Raw genomic sequence first — 14,701 nt, forward strand, 5'->3', positions numbered from 1 at the left:
TTTAATAAATCTGCGTTCACCTTTATTTCATTTTGATGTATATTTCTTACTGCCAAAAAATGTGAGGCACTGCTTAAATGTTATTAAATACATTAAATTAAATATTTCCATATCTTGAGTCTTAAGTTCCCAAGCTATTATATCCAAAACAAACCTTAATTTCAGGCATAAAAAAATGAAAAACTATCAAATAATATTGCCAACTGGCATATAGTACAGCCATTTTTAACGTTCGGAATTTGCAATAACTAAGCTTCCATTTACATATTTAAATTAGCCATCTTGTAATTACTGACCACTGAAGGTAAAAAGAATGATTTGTACATCCATCATAAAACCATTTATTGAAGTGTCAAAACTAACAACACATGCGAAATAAAAAAAAAAATAAAACTTATTAGCACGCTTAAGTAGAGCAATCAGTAATGCCAGGCTCCAATCACCTCAATTTATCAACTTTTGCGACAAACCCGCAGACGCACCAGTTCCTTAGCACAATTCTTCTTGTTGCCTTACATAACCATTCCAATTGCTCTATCCTGTAAACTGGAGAAAATGTTGCAGAAAAAAATGATGCTGTAAGGGCATTACAGTGACTTGCCAAGTTAAACATGACACAGTCACTCCTAACTTTGAAGAGTTGAAGCTTTCATTAGAGATCCAAATTTTGTATTGACTCTTGACTAAGGCTCCCAAAAATCTGCCAAAAAAGTGCTACCAAACAACAGGGCAGAAAGCCAAGACTGCTAAGCAAGAGACTGGTAGAAATCCGGTACTAGATTTAAGAAGGAGATTATAACTAACGTTACTGATGAAAATCCTTTCAACTTAAATGAAGGTATGTATATTGTATGAAGCATAATGTCATTAATAATATCCAGTACAGTTTTTTCTTTAAACTGCTGACAAATAAGAGTGTAATCAAGAATAAAACCCAAAATTTACGTTATATGAAACTAGGTAAAAGAAAAAAAATGAAGCAATTTTTAACAGAGTTAAAATGATCAAAGCTATCGTTCTCATAACTTAAAACTCGAAAACTTTACTACTGCTGAACTAAGGAATGAAAATGATATTACTTACAATAACTACAGTACCTTAAATTAAATACTAACTTTGGCATAAACATCCTTAACCTTCAGGAAACAAGTCTTCAATACATAAGTAGATTGTCTTGAGGTCAGATTTTACGAGAAATAAAAATATGCAATTACGTTACTTTTTAAATCTTAGAAAAAAAATGAAGGTGCGTTAATCGCCAAAAACAGCTTGACTGATGCACTTACCACCTGAAGGTTTAAATGAATTAGCTGGTTTGAACCTCCCATGCACCCTGCCCATAGGTCATAAGACCTATGGACAGGGATGGGAGGGGCCTCCGCCCCTACAGAGGCACCGCCCCTGTAGAGGTGGAGGGGAAAAAAAAAAGTTAGTTTAGATGGTTCATGCAAAATGTTTTAAGTTTCACCATTTTCAGGAAACCAACCTTGAAGAGCCACGTAACCCGTTTTTTCTTTTGCACCGATACAGAAGTTATCCTGGGTTCAGAATTTTTTTACCAAAGTTTCCTTTTCTCAAAAGAGAAGTTTGATTGTTAGCCTGGCTCCATAAAGCTTGGATTCACTGTCATCTGGAAGTAGTTTGAAATTATTTTAATAGCATCAAGACCAAATATTTCACGCTATATCATTACTTAATATCGGATAGTTTAGAAGGCTATGCTGCTAGTCACCTAGAATAGTGACAATAACTAAAAACAAATCACTAACCTCCCTGGAACGTTAGAAGTCTCCAAGTTATACTACGTAAAAACTGGACATAACCGACCCTGAAAAAGATTTACCAATACCCTATGGCTATTAAAAAGTTGAATAATTCTTTAATGTCCCTACTACAAGACAACGAAAGTTTATTATGATGAATATTATATAATGCAGTTCAACTTAAACATTGTGACAAGCAAATAATGGGTGAAGGCGATTAGGTTTCCCTGGCATATTTAAAAGCAGCGGCATAGAAATATTAAAGCAAAAAAGACATGAAAAAAAATATAACACGTTGAACGCAATATAACATTATGTACACCAAATTAAGTATAAGCAAAATGATTAAAAACTAGAATATCAAACAAACTAAATCACAGCTAAAAGTTTTTAAGTAAAACAGCTACATATACGACAATAATATGAATTCAAACTTTAACGTCAGCAAAGACTTGATAAATTTCCACTGCCGTAACTCCACGTAGCCTTCCCTAGCCAACGTTGCATCAAGTCCCGGCCACGTATACGAAAAACTTCATAAAACTACCCCCAGTTCCTTCGCCAACGTAACCATGATATGCGTCCGCGAAACGTCCAATTCCGACATCAAACAACCAAGGGACGACGCAACCGCTGCGTTCAAACTGAAGTGACAGTCTGTTAACTTTGTTTCTACCGAAGTAAGTCATTGCTGACGTCACCATCAAGGATGATCAAGGTAGCTATTTTCAGACAAGGATCACCTACAAGTCAAACTGGATAGATTGACGCTTTGCCTAAGGATATTTGCTTATTTATTTAGTAATACTTCCGAGCCTTTGATAAAATTGGAATCAAGGGGAAAATATTCAATTACGGGATAATAACGAAAAACTCTCGGTGTATGAACATTTATGAAAACTTTGATTTGTTTGTTTATAAAGCTCTTTATAGAACTTAATATACCAACTGAATGGGAGTTTCTTACGTCGTTATTCTCTTTATTCCTATTCTTTCCTTACTCGCAGTATTTTTCTTCTTACTGCTCCCAAACTCCCGAACTAGTTCTGCGGGAACCACAGATTTATTTGACATAATCAAACTCGACTGCAAAAAAATCGAAGAATCAGGTCAAGCACCATATTAAATGTCACATTAGCCATATTATAACGACTCAAAATGTCTTTGTAATTTTTGTTCCCTGGTATCAAGAGTGAGTCTATTGTACTACATCCTGGGCGCTGCAAATATAAAGGCTCTCAAACCAACATTTTAAGTGTATCTTGGCTCATGTAACTTGAAGCCAGCTGTAAGTAGCCTCCTTGCGTTGCCTAAATTTGATGAGAGAGAGAAAAAAAAAAACTTTTCACCCTTCTTACTTATAGGCATCTGAAGATAGATAATAACGGGAGTAAACGGTGCTTTCAAGGTATCATTTTTCAACACCATCCAAAGAAAGAGCCTGCAAAAGTTGCCTTGCAATGAATGAATACGTACATATAAATATATATATATATATATATATATATATATATATATAGATATATATATATATATATTATATATTATATATATATATATATATATATATATCATATATATATATATACCTTAAAGATCACATAAAAAACAACATATAATATTGACGAGACTGGGGTATACGGCAAAGCCTTGATGGGAGTTCATTAAAAAAAAATTAATACATCTCTGCATCCACATTAGGAGACCATAATTCCAGGGCACCACCTTGTTATGCATAGGATAATCAAATTGCTGAAGACTTTCAAAAACGTCATTAGGGTAAAGAAGCGGCAGGAGCGTAGTGCCGTCAGTGTACCTCACGCGGCACACTGTAGGCATTCCTTAAAGTTCTTTGCAGCGTCCCTTTGGCCCCTAGCTGCAACCCCTGTCATTCCTTTTTACTAAACCTCGTTCATCTTACTTTCCAACTTTTCCTAACAATTATCTAAACTATTTTCAGCGCCGAATTACCTAATACGACCCAGCGCTTAGTCTTTGGCCTAAATTTTATATTCCAATTTCAATGGGCATAGAAACGTCAGAACAGAAATATACGTAGGATATTTATTGTATTTCGTTTGCCTTTGTGGGATATTTGTAACTATTACTAGCTTTACTATAGTGGCTTTCGAAATTACATAATTTTATCATTAGAACGGGAATAATTCAGATTGAGATAAACTTTTGAGACATGTAAAGCTAAGTTTTCACGGTCTACGCAACAAAAATCCGTAATTAGATGTTACGTACCTATAGCTATCATGGTGGAGGCGGGTTGATTTCGATTCTAAGTATAAAGCCTGAATTTGACAGGCATATGCACAGCAGAGTCGATAGCAACTCATCTTGATAGCTCAGTGGAAAAAATTATTAAAGTCTATCGTCGTTCCTAAATCTGGCAGCAGTTCGAACCCCTCTTGTGATTCGAACTGGTTGGATGTACTTAGGATTAATGATCACCCTTGGATGTAAGCTATTCCAGAAGTATACTGAAAAGGGTATTAAACATCTGTGATTCAAAAATAAAAAAAAAAGTGTCAAGGTTTATGTGGCAAAACCTGCCAATCAGGTATCATGGTCATGGGTTAATATCGACTGCAAGTAGTAGGCTTCAAAACCTGAATTCAACAGTATAAAGAATTGAATCAAACATAGGCCAAAGAACAAGCACTGAGACCTATGAGGTCATTCAGCGCTGAAACGGAAATTGACAGTCAACGGTTTGAAAGGCGTAACAGGAGGAAAACCTCGCAGTTGTACTATTAACCTATTGTTGTGAGAGGGTGCAAAGTAAGATGGATGACAAATATAAAAGGCACGTTGCAAAGATCCTGAAGTAATGCCTACAGTGCGCTGCATGTGGTGCACTGACGGCACTACCATCCTACGGGGTCAGTCGTATGTTCAACAGTTAATATCAGACTATACATCACTCGGTAGCTCAGTTGTCAAAGTCGCTGCTGTAGTTGTTCCTAAACTACAGGAGTGGCTCGAATCCCACGGTTGACAACAAATATCAATTACAAGTGCAAGTTATTCCCGACGTAGCGATATTTGTGGATTAATATGTATGAATATTGAAGACTGGGCTGAATGTGACAAAATTCATAATTGTCCATATGTCACAAAACTACCAATTAACTGTCAATTCTAAGCACAAAGCCAGAATTCGATAAGCATATGTACAGCAGAATCGATATCAACTTATTCTTCTCTTGATAGTTCAGGGGCAGCTGGCAACAAAACTCATCAATTATAATTCCCGTTAAGGGTAAATTATTCCTGTGGTGTGGCGATATGGCATTAAACGAAATTTTTTGCTCAATACTTCTCTAATTTGAAAAATGTCACGGCGTATGTGAAAAAATATGTACACATATATTTGCCCGGAAGAGCTGCTTTAAGAGTTTCTGGCAATATATATTTTTTAAAATGCACGACGAAGGTTTTTTGTTTTAACAGCGTAGCAATTTACTTAATACACCTTAGAATTTTAATTCGTTTGTTCGGTAAATTATGAGCAACAGTTTTCTGTTATGATGCATAAAAGACAATTTTGTTGAAGAACCAAGAAGTCATGCAAAGCAGGATCAAGCATTTAAGTTTCCCATATCCAAAACGAAGGACGTCGTTCTCTTTTGCCCCAGTATGGGGGTGTGGTGCCGTCGCTTTACCTCATGTGGTATACTATAGGCATTAAGGGTCTTTCTATGCAGCGTCCCTTCGGCCCCTATCTGCAACCTCCGTTAATATTCTATTCCTTCTATCTGCCTTTCCACCCTCTCTGACAATGATTGCAAAGAGCAATTACGTGGTTTACCTCGTTACATTTTTCAAACCTTACTGTCTATTTGCCTTTCAGCGCTGAGTGACATCATAGGTCCCAGCGCTTGGCTTTTGGCCTAAATTCTACTTTTTTTGCGTCAACAGTCCAAACCTAAGATGGCCGATTTCATAGTACTTGGCTGTTACGTCAACAGCGAGCGGTTCGGTAATTCTAAGGAATAACTCCGCACGGACTGCAAAGAACGTAACCGCTAATACGACATCCAAGGATTGGGGCGTCCCAAGGCCAATGTATTTCGCCGTGTTTAGTACTGGCCCCTGGGGGTTAATTACAGTTGACCACCCAAAAATAACGGTAAATTCTTAATAAGCAACACGAATACTAAAGGAAACTGTAATTTCCAAAGAAATTAGATTTACCAACGGTTCCTCGGCCAGCAGCTCCACTTCAATTGTTCCGTATTGGAGTTTGGTGGTTTGAAGAAAGGTCTTCATGAATTTGTTTCATCAGCGTTTGTATCGATTATCCCAGTCTCTGCGGCGTAAGTTTCTTACAGTTAATGTCTATATTTTTATCATTTTCAGATAAAAGTAAACTTCCTCCAGTTTTTATTCATGGGTCTGGTTACATTTTATAATGTTTTTATTTAATTGGCTCATATTTATTGCCTTTTGAACAGAGCTTTTTAAATTTAACTCAAATATTGTGGTTTAATTAGACTATTGATATTTCAAATGCCAGGATTTTTCCTTAACATTGTCGTGGAACATACGCCTTATTCGTTCATTTTCTCTAATAGGTCATAACTCCACTAGGCCATAGGTCACTGATTCAAGTACTGCGGTTTTCTATTGGTTTTGTGTTCTGATGTTATTGCCTTACGCAAAACTGTCGTCCTCCGATTACCACTACCCTACATACCCCATACCACAAAAAATAATGGGGGTCCCCATGTGCGAAGCAGGGTGTGGATGGGGGAAACTGAAAACGAGCGATGTGCGGAAGATAATAACAGCAGGAAAAAAAAAGAAAAAAAAGCGACGGGGCACTAGAGAACCAGAAAAATACCAGCCTAACATAACTTAGGAGAGTAGGCTATACAGGTTACAATTTTGCCATATTGTCTTACCTTATTAAGGTGGCCTTACAATAGGCCATTTTTTCTCCAGCAGCGAGCCGTTGCTGCCGAAAATGGAAAACCAGGAGCTTTTAGCTAGAGATTTTGGCTTCCCGTCTGGACGGGAAGCAGCGAGCATGAACAGCGAGCGACAGCGTAGTGTAAACAAACAAGATTGCTGCTGCTGATAGGACATACTCTCAGACCTTTGGCTTCTCTTCTCTTGAGCCACTCTCGAACCCACGAACGTTTTTTGTTACTCTTTCATTCACGTAAGATTCCGAGAAAACACATCACTGCAGCACATCTTGCAACAGTCCGACAATTTCTGGGCGCCATGATGATATCAGCTAATCAGTTTTGTTTACTTTTTCCTACTGCTCCTCGAAACCACGAGGTCCAAGTGTGAAGATACAAAACTTTTGCTCGCGAGCATCACCTGGATGCTGGCCAAAACCACAAGCAAGAAATGACTAGTGTGATACCAGCTTTAGTCGGCGTTGGATGTTTCCAGATGCCGGGTATCAATATCACCTGAATGGGCTCCGGTTGGGGTAGCCCTACCGGGTCCAGCTTAGGAGGTGCGACCCAAGTTGACCAGCAGCAATGGAGAAGGCATGAAGCAATTCCTGATGATTTGATACTGACCTAATAAACACGTAGCAGGAGATGTACTGGCGGCAGTTTTCGAGTACCGGACCTAAACAGGATTAGACTAAATGTCCCTCTATAAGTGTTCGATGTTGCGAGTATGAATATATGGATTGCTTGGATCCACAAATGCTTCGCTATGGTTTATGGTAAGGTGTTGATATCCATGTTCACTTTTCTTAAAGGATGCCCACTCGTCACTAACTATAATGCTACTCGGCCTAATACATTATTACTTAGGAATAAGCGGGAGGAGGAGAGTAGCTGCGTCTCAACAGGGATTTTCAATTACAAGCACTACAAAGAACTTCGAAAGCCGCTCTATTCCACCAAACACCCACACCCCACGAACTTCCATACCACGTCCATGTCGATCTAGACAAAAATGTCTGATCCTCTAATTGGTTTTCCACACTGTTCAGTTACCTGCGAATAGGAACTCGTTCAATTACCGGTTGCTACCTTCAGATTCAGGTTGTGAAAATTTCATGGGTAAACAGTTTCTTCAGTCACGCATTCACAAACACAATCACTTTCCAAGGTAAAAAATAGCACTTATGCAGATATGAGCCCTTATAGTCGGTTACAAAAACCTTGCTGGCAACACGCTTTTTACTCTTGGCTTTCGAACTTTGGCGTGACACTACGAATAATGTCGATCAGAGCGTAAAGTACAAGCCTTGGAAAGCTTAGGACACTTTTATTTTTTCTGGAAGCACACAGTGGTTTCTTAAGAAATTGAAGTTTGTGGATTATTACGAAAAAAAAAAACGATTAATCACCTCGTATTCAATAACCTTACAACTTTCCCAAGTGCCCACCATGATTCAACTGATTATTGGATTTGAATTTTGAATGAGTGGATTTTTTAAGTTCCAACAAGGAAAAAGATCTCAATTTCAAATAGCACCGCATTTTTCAACGGCTTCCATAAAAAAAAAATACTGATCGAAATAAATCTGAAATCTGACTGGCCAGTGGCCAATTCGAAGTGAATCTGTCAGTCAGTGGGTCTCCCGAGATAAAGTGGAGCGCATGCGCAAACACGTCGTAGTCTTAAACCTCATCAGTTGTTGTAACCCATGCACCAAAAACCAGTAACTAATAGTAATCATGCAGGGGTGTCAAACTCATGGCCCGCGGGATGGTCTTAAGTGGCCTGCGAGATGCCAAGAGATTTTTCAACTCGAGCTATTATCACTTAGAACTGAGGAAAATTTAACTCAAGTTACTAAACTGTTAAAACGAGACAATAAGTTTTACCTTCCATTCATATTTATTAATTTATATCATATCATAATTGCTGGCAATGAGGCTCTTTTATTGCAAATCTTAATAAATGAGTCATAAGGAAAAAGTAATTAACCAAATCTTTGATGGCCCTCGAGACCATAACCAAGTGCATAATTGGCCCTCGAAAGGATTTGAGTTTGACACCCCTGTAAGTAACGCATTTACTGCAGGTACCGCGTTCTCATTGGAAGAGCCTGCTAAGTGGGTGGAGGTATTGCTCGTGCGCAATAAGGAGGAGTCAAGCAGTGTGGAAACAAACATACGAACGTAACGCGAGCTACCCAGCGTGACATGGTGAACACCAAAATCAACACCGTAATTTGATTAAAATTTCATGCCGTACCGTAATTTGATTATTTTATTTCTGTTATTTAGCATTTACGCAACTTATGTATTGAGAGGAAACTATTTGTTTTCACGTGTTTTACACAAGAAAAATACAAATTATAATGTGGAAAGTGGCTGGAGTCTTTTAAGCCCCATACTGCTGTATTGACAATTTTAAACTACTTTCAAATTTTCGTGAGATATTAACCAATTTATGAAGCAACTACGCTTGAGAGAAATAACCGTTGTTAAAATTCTAAGCTAAGGTAACTTCTCAAGCCACACAAAAATGATACAAACCAAACCATTTTTTTTTTCTTTACCACCACCCCTACAGGGAGAGGCTTTTCCGGTGCCCTGTTCCATAGGTCTTCTAACCTATAGGCAGGGGCATGGGAGGGTCAAATAACTATTTTTTTTAAAGTGGTACGTGCATTAGTCTAGCCAGTTTCAGAAGTTAACGTACCTTGAAGACTTATTTTAAAAGTTCTAAAAAGTAACGGTTATTTCATTTAAACTATTAATTTTGCCTTCAAAGTCGGGACAGAAGCTGGCATGAATTTCATTATATTTCGTTAATTGATATTTTTATTACCTTAGTTACTTTAGTTATTTTTCATCTGTAATTAATTAAACTTGTATTTGTACTTTTCCCGTTAAAAAGACGTTAACTTTTAAAAATGTAATGCATTGCTTTAAATATAACGTAAACCATGAATTCCCATGTTCTTGAAAATGCACTTAAAATATATTATAGCTTCCATTTGTTCATAATTCAAATGAAGGTAACTCGGTTGTAAATTCAAAACTTATAATTTTTGTGAAATGCAAGGCATTAATACAACGTCAGGCCCAAGTTTTTACTTTGTAATACAATACAAACCAATGCGTAGCTGTGGCTTCAATGCGCTCAATCAACACACATTATTATTGATATAGTTGCCAGCCCTGGCCTCTTGACTTTGGTCACTTGGGTACTTCTGGTCTCTCCCTTTTATTTTTATCTATTTATTAATAGATTTTTTTTTGTTTTTGTTTTTGCTACTCTGGTCAGAAGCTTTCATAAAGTGGTTGGTCTGGATGGGGCTCGGTCAAATTCCCCCGGACATATTCCCCTCAGGACAGTCGCCCCCCAACCCCCCGGGACATTTTCCCATCTGGACATTTCCCCCCGTAGTTTACAGCAAGTTACTCAATTACCCCAGTGATAGTTTAAGTGGTTGGGATGCTAGTTCTGCCAATTCTGTTGACAGTCTCATTATCACAGTGTACGCTCCAAATGTACATGCAGCTGTATGTTATTCGTGCGCCACTTGGTAGTTCTTCAGTTTCAGCTTTTTATGCTTTGCTACCCAACAAACAACAGCGAAGCTATTGAAGTTGTTATCAAGACAATAGTAGACAGGTGTGAGAAACTGGGATTTACTCTTGATCCAACTATTGTAATTACCGATTTCGAGAAATCTGCCACCATCTTGCCCAGAGCACTTGGTGTATAGTTCAAAATCTTGGTCTTGAGTAGAGATATAAAAACCAGGAGGAAATCAAACACTGTTGGTATGCTCGATGGTCTAGCATTTCTACCCTTGACTGATATTGAGGAGGGCATAGCATTTCTGAAAAATACAACTCTTGAAGGGCTAGAAGAACTATTTGATTACTTTGATTCAGTTTATGTATCTGGATGCATTCGTCGTGTAAAGCCATCACCCAATGTTCTATCTGTACGAATCAGCGCCGTCCACCTCTTTTTCTTCCACAAATTTGGAATGTGCACGATGTTACCCTGGCAGGAGGGACCGCACAAACATGTGTGAGAGCTGGAATAATGTGTTCTCTCACTTGGTTGGCCACAAGCATCCATCTTTGTGGACGCTCATTGATGCATTAAGGAAGGACTGTTCTTTGGTGTCCTTTGCCTTGCTTCAGGAGGATCGTGTTGAGCCTCCCAAAAAAACGTGGCAAACGGTCCAAGAGACAACTTCAGGAGCGTCTCTTTGAGATATACGTAGCTCGACGAGATGGTCATTAGAATGTAGAGCAAACTTTGAGGGTTGTTGGTTATTGTATTCTACCCTAAATATATGAATGTTTTAAATATTTCAATCCTTAATGCAAAAAATAAACTAGTATTAATGACACTTTTCTTCTGTACTTGACCCTAAATATCCCACATAATTATTTTAATCCTTAATGCAATTATGTTTTTATCACTTTTTATCGTTCAGTAAAAATACAATAAATCATGCATGACTGAGAAACAAACAAAATTTCGCTGTTACTGTATACAGTAGGTAAATGTCCAGAGGGGAAAATGTCAGGGGGAAGGGTGGATATGTCCTACGCTTATATTACGGAATTTTTGGTGCGAGAGCAGGTCCTGGGGTGTGGTCACGTTCACTCCTTGAGGGACATTGCCCATAGGTGTTTGGACACCTTTTCCTTGGGTCCTGTATTGGCTGCGTTATCGACAAGCACACACTATTCAGACAGTATGAACGATCTCCGCACCGATTTCGGTCTGAACAAAGATTTTGTCTCGGGAAGACATGACATCATCTCTAGAAGAGACGTGGACGATGCGTTATATCGGCAGACAAACACGTCCTCTATATATCTAAGCACTGAACGACCTGTGTATGAGAGACAAGACATAAATCGCAAGCCAGCAACCTGGTAGTGACAGATTTCCGCTGAGATCGTACAGACCACGGAACTCCGCCCACTTTTGCATTTAAACAAGCCCATACACAATGTTTTCTGCGAACGATATAGACAATCGTTCAGTGTATGGGTCCCTTACGATGCACGGTTGGAAAAGCGAGAGTGAGTGTGACTGGCCTCCCTTCATTTCATTAAAAACTTTCTCTACCGGCGGACAGAGAATGGGGTTGCCAAGCCATGTGCTAGACAGACGTAATTGAGCGTCCTTTCTGTTTTTCTATGTATTATAGTGCAGTAGAAGCAAGTCCTACCCTCTCTCTATTAAGGGGAGAAAGGGACTGACAATAAAATAAACCCGTATCCGTTGGTAATATTCAGGTTTTTCAAAAAACTATTAACTGTAACTGACGACAAAGTTGGGTTGCCAATTGAACCAAATGAGAAAACGGAAGTAAGCCTCCTAGAATAAACATCTGTGATGATTATGGTGAAGATAGTGGTTGTGACTGTACTTAGCTCCTTTTATTTTTAATTTTTGAGAGAGCGAGGGAGGGAGAGATAATGAATTCTAGCCCAAAGGGGGGCGGACATTATTCAGGCCTAAAATTCTTCTCTTGAGAAAATTAACCAAGAACAGTGTTCACCGGTAGGAAACTGCTCTGCGGGAAAAACAGAAAGATACAATGTGTTCGAGTGCTAAGAGAGACGGAACTCATCAGACCAGTTAGTGTTTAAATCCTCTGGCTGGAGCTTCCTTCTCGCGCGCGCACGCACACACACACAAACATATATATATATATATATATATATATATATATATATGTATTATATATATATATATATATATATAATATATATATATATATATATTATATAATATATATATATATATAGTATATATATATAATATATATAGTATATATATATATATATATATGATATATATATCATAATATATAATTTATATATATAAATATATATATTATATATATAATCTAGTATATATATAATATATATATATAGATATATATATAATATATATATTATATATATATATATATATATTATCTATATATTCCATATATAAACCATTAAGTATGTTAGGTTCTCACGCTGGAAGTGGCTGGGTCATGTGTATAGAAGACAGCGAATAGCACGAGAAACACAGGGGTGGTTGCCCTTGGTGGGAGAGGTAGGCCAAAGGAAACGTGGTTGACGACAATGAGGCGGTAAGCAGGAGATGAGTGTTGGCTGACTTACTGTCATTAATTCAAAATGATCACACGTTGAATTTACCTAAGCGGTTTTGGTTTTCGTGATCGTCGACCTACCTTAAATAAAGAGCCCCCTCCCCCTCCCTATGCATTTTGACTTTTACAGCCCTCTGCCGGTAAGAATATATACTATATATATATATATATATATATATATATATATATATATATATATATATATATATATATATATATATAGTATAACTATGCAGCACACAAACTGAGCTGACAGCATAGGTCTAAGAAAACTATCTAAAACCTAAAGTACTTGTTTACGTTTGGATTTACGCTTTAAGTACAAGAACTGGCTAATTAAACTGAGTATATATAACTCTGACTCCCGTAAATAATGAAGAACATACATTAAAATTAAACCTAGTGTTTACCAGCCTTTTCAATATTCATAAGTTTCGTTGCTTAACTAAAAGTTACGTCAATATTTGTCCGTTATCTTACTTAACAATGTTTTTTTTTTTTTTTTTTTTTTTTTTTTTTTTTTTTTTTGTGGATGAGAATCAAATGTTTCTCATTTTTCCATTACCATATTTCCAATAATTTCAATGTTTTGGAAATATAATGTTATTAACAAGCCCGTTTTCTTAATTTTTTTTAATCTACGAAACTCATTTTAATCTTGAATTGGTGTCATGAGTGCAGTGTTGCCGAAGCTTAGAAATGTGGCCTCCGGTTTGGAAGATTTCATGCACAAGATAATCGAGTGCAGAAGTGGCATCTTCATTTTACGATCTGCCAAGCCAAGTGTGGAGAAAAATTCCACTCTTTTTAGGGGTGTATTGGGGCAAATATATTATTTTCTTATATTAAGTAATTCACTGACCTATATTCTTGGCCATTTGCATACTTATATGTTTATATGATAATATAATTGAATAAATAACCACCAAGGAATGATTGTTCACGCGCCAATAATATAAAGCAATTGAAGTCGATCGAGTTAGATAATTAAAATAGTATATATACAACTTTTTTAATAAATTTAAAAAGTTATTGTGGTTAACTTGAAAATGGAAGTTCTTTACAAAGTGAGATTGTAAATGTATTTAATGTTTTGATCTGTTTAACAGTCTCATTATCATTTCATGTTGTAGCATGTCAAGAGACCCGTGGAATTATAAGATTTAGGTTTTCCGGTTAACATAATGTTTAGGACAAATGATATTTAGACGTTATGAAAGCATATATTTTATAAATAATTCAAATTTTACTGATTGGTGATTGGATATAAAATTAAGGCGAACGTGGAAGTCAGGTGATTGGATATAAAATTAAAGCGAACGTGGAAGTCATTGGTGTAGAAATGTGGCAGCACTGCATGAATGATCATTAATCGTGATAGGTTTGCTGTAGCGAGCGGACGCAAGACTGACAACGCACACTGTTTTCAACAAGTGTCAAGTTATCCTCTTCATTAAAGTGAACCAAAGGTTTGTAAAGTTGAATTTGAAGTCTAATTTAATATATTTCTCGAAAGCGCTAATGGAAACTTTTAAGCAATGAATTTCCAGCATTTTGGTGTGAAAGAACATTCTTCCTGGAGTAAGCCAAAAGGTTTAGTATTCCCAAGTTCAGGCATCGAGCACCACTTGCATCCGTTATGTATCTGATATAATTGGTGTTTTTACATCTGCCTCATAAGTGCTTTTACATAACTATGTCCACCAATAAAAGCTTACGTTCTTTATTGTGACTCTTGGTTAGTTTAATAGCATTTGTAGGTGATGTATTTTTTAAGTAGACACCTCGGTGTTAAACCTGTTGTAAAACATCAGTGACATGCTTACAGAACTACTCACTGCTTGGAAGG

At 37.1% G+C, this 14,701-nt stretch overlaps 1 long non-coding RNA gene across 1 annotated transcript; it reads right to left on the reverse strand.

Annotated features, from left to right (window-relative positions):
• Positions 1–325: 325 nt before the first annotated feature.
• LOC135218289 (uncharacterized) lies at positions 326–1,624 on the reverse strand. The gene is made up of 2 exons (XR_010315277.1): positions 1,487–1,624; positions 326–546 (listed from the first exon to the last, which is right to left on the reverse strand). It is a non-coding gene; the product is annotated as an uncharacterized LOC135218289 (long non-coding RNA).
• Positions 1,625–14,701: the final 13,077 nt, after the last annotated feature.

Source organism: Macrobrachium nipponense, chromosome 9 (genome assembly GCF_015104395.2).
Source record: "Macrobrachium nipponense isolate FS-2020 chromosome 9, ASM1510439v2, whole genome shotgun sequence".
Lineage (NCBI taxonomy): Eukaryota > Metazoa > Arthropoda > Malacostraca > Decapoda > Palaemonidae > Macrobrachium > Macrobrachium nipponense.